Source organism: Pongo abelii, chromosome X (genome assembly GCF_028885655.2).
Source record: "Pongo abelii isolate AG06213 chromosome X, NHGRI_mPonAbe1-v2.0_pri, whole genome shotgun sequence".
NCBI classification, from domain to species: Eukaryota; Metazoa; Chordata; class Mammalia; order Primates; family Hominidae; genus Pongo; species Pongo abelii.
This window is the reverse complement of record NC_072008.2, coordinates 32440020-32443067: the sequence shown is the minus strand read 5'-3', so window position 1 is coordinate 32443067 and position 3048 is coordinate 32440020. Positions and strand designations below refer to the sequence as shown.

Sequence of the window (3048 nt, the reverse complement as noted above, 5' to 3'; positions counted from 1 at the left end):
ACATCTAAAGCAAAGTGCAGGAAGTAAACACTCCAGAAAGTACTGGATCTGGCCTAGGACAAATGGTGGGTTGTTTTTCCAGCTATTATTTTTCCTGTCCCCTAAATGACAGTCCTCCATTACACCTCTGGGATACCTAGTCTCACTTGGGAAAACCTGACTTTGGGAATCAGAGGCAGTCTCTGTTGCTTATAAATGAGGAACTCTAATGGATACATACTGTCATTAGAGAAACTCTGCTTCTAGCCTGGCTCCTTTTGTAAAGAAGGTTGAGTCCCCTTGGAGAGCCTGCAGAACATAACCATTTGCATGTAATGAACAGTTTGTAATACTTTGAGATTGATGTGCAATTTCTATTTGACAAGGGAAAAACAATTAGAATCAACTGTGGTCTTATATCCCAGAATACCAACGTTGTTTCCACACTCTAAGTGTTGTTGGGTCATTATATGAGATTCATCATTTTGTCCTGTTGCACCCACGTTTGCATTACCATTCAGTCTTAATTTATTATACCCTATTAAAAGGTTTTTTGGTAATTTGTTCTTATTGCTACTCAGACATTAAAATGTGTGCAGGCTGTGAAAATGAATAAATTTCATGTGGCAGCGTAGTTCTCAAAATCCTGGCTTTACAACTAATAGTACAGGCTTGTATTGTAAATCCTAGTTAACATGGATTTATTTGAAAATCCAATTTTACTGCTAATCTTAAATAACACATTTTTCAAACATTTTATCCTTGAATTTCTATTTTTTTATAATTTATGGCTGTTGTATGTATTTACAAAAGGACAATGTGTGTACTTTTAAATACTAGTAACGGATTGCTGAAATAACTGTAACTTTAAAACAGTGCAATTGTTAAAAAATAAACTGTGCAGCCTGGCTTAATGGAGGCTTATGAACATATGATTAAGATATATGCTGTAATAAGCAAATTCATTCAACTGATAGTTCATAGGAACTTTCAGATTTAATCTCATAACCAGTGCTATCCTTCAAAGAATGGTCAGGGCAATTTAACGAGTACATGACCACCCAAGATAATTTCGTTGAAAAGTGGCTGAACTATGGAAATATTTTATAGTCTCCTTGGGATATCATTAAGAGCAGAAATTTTGAAATGGAATTGTAATGATGTTCAGAAAAGATAAGTAGGTAACTCTCTTAATATGTTTTGTACTGCTGTAACAAAGTACCTAAGACTAGGTAATAATATGTAATGCACAAAAATGTATTGGCTCACAGTGCTGGAGACTAAGAAGTCTAACATTAAGGTGTCAGCCCCTGGCGAGGGCCTACTTGATATGTCATCACATGATGGACGATGAGAGGGCAAGAAAGATCAAAAAGGGGCTGATCTCCCACTTTTATAAGGGAACCAAACCCACTCGTGAGTGTGGAGCCCTCAATCCTAATCACCTCCTAAAGCTCCCACCCCTTAATACTGTCACAATGGCAATTAAATTTCAACATCAGTTTTGGAGGGAAAATATTCAAACCGTAGTAGTGATACTGACTACTACCACACAGGGCTTGGGAGGCTACCCTAGCTGTTGCACCCAAGAGAAGAATCTTCTTATGTGATTACCTTTATCATTTTTTGGCTTTATTAAAATACTTTTATTTTACATGTATATTTTTGTCTACCCACCATTTCCATGTCTGACCACTGCTACTACTATGTCCTAGCATAACATTCCATACATACTTAAAACCAAGCAAAGGGTGGAGTTCCATCTCTGAAAACCAAACAGGCATTTTGGACAACACATTCTTGGCAATGGAATCTGGACAACATTTATCAAACATGGTGGGGAAGGTTCTCACTCTGCCTTATAAAAAGGACAGCCAGATATCAACTGTTACAAAAATGAAATCAGATGGAAAATTTTTAACAAATTGTTTAAACTGTTTTCTTAAAGAGACTTCCTCCACTGCCAGAGATCTTGAATAGCCTCTGGTCAGTCATCTGGAAGCAATTCTTCACATAATTCATGAACTTGGCTTCCACTTTAGGAAGAGAACCACCTTTTTCTATACTTGCTTGCATTTTTGCTTTAATGTCTTCTACAGAACTAGGTCCTTTGGGTGTTTTAGGAGTTTTTTCCTGTTTTGAAGGATTCTTGTCCTTTTGATCTTGGTGTTGATGGTTTTGAGTCTTTTCCATTCTGATTTGACTTTTGTGCATTTTTGGCTGGAGTATCTCATATAAATTTCTTCACTGGCGCTTTTTCTTCAGCTTCCTCATCATCAAAATCATCATCATCATCAAAATCATCATCTTCATCAGCAGCAAGTTTTACTTTTTTCTGTGGAACCTTGCTACCACTTCCAGGGGCAGATCGCTTTCCAGATACACTTAACGAGTTTCACATCCTCCTCCTCTTCATCTTCTGACTCTGTATCTTCCTCCCCAGCTACTAAATGCTGTCCACTAACATGCACTGGCCCTGAACCACACTTACGCCGTAAGACCACTGATGGTGTTATTTCAAAGCCCCCAAGGGAAACCATGGGCTGTACAGACATTTTCAAAGCTGCCAATGTTACTTTAATTGGACTGCCTTCGTAACTCATTGCCTCTGCTTCAACAATGTGCAATTTATCCTTTGCACCAGCCCCTAAACTGACCGTTCTTAAACATAACTGTTGCTCATTTTCATTATTATCCACCTTAAAGTGATCATCTTTGTCGGCCTTTAGTTCACAACCAAAAAGATAGTTCTGGGGCCTCAGGGGACTCATGTCCATCATCGTCCATCGGGTGTCAGGACGCACTTAGGTGGGAGAGAAGACAGATGGAGATAAAGGACCACTGCTCAAGAGAACAGCTGTGCAGGACGGAATCACACCAGGGAGATTACCTTTATCTTAGAAAACCTGAACATCTTGTGCAGTTTGACACCTCTCTACATTTCACCTAACCTTTAAAATCGACACATTTATTCAGCAAACTTTTACTTTTGGAGCTGCTGTGTGTCAGGCTCTATGCTAGGTGCTCAGGATATTGAAATTGATACAATCCTAATCTATTCACATATAA

General features: G+C 38.4%; 1 pseudogene; it reads right to left on the bottom strand.

The window, feature by feature from the left end:
• Positions 1–1859: 1859 nt before the first annotated feature.
• LOC100448174 (nucleophosmin-like) lies at positions 1860–2750 on the bottom strand (annotated as a pseudogene).
• Between the last annotated feature and the right edge of the window lie 298 nt (positions 2751–3048).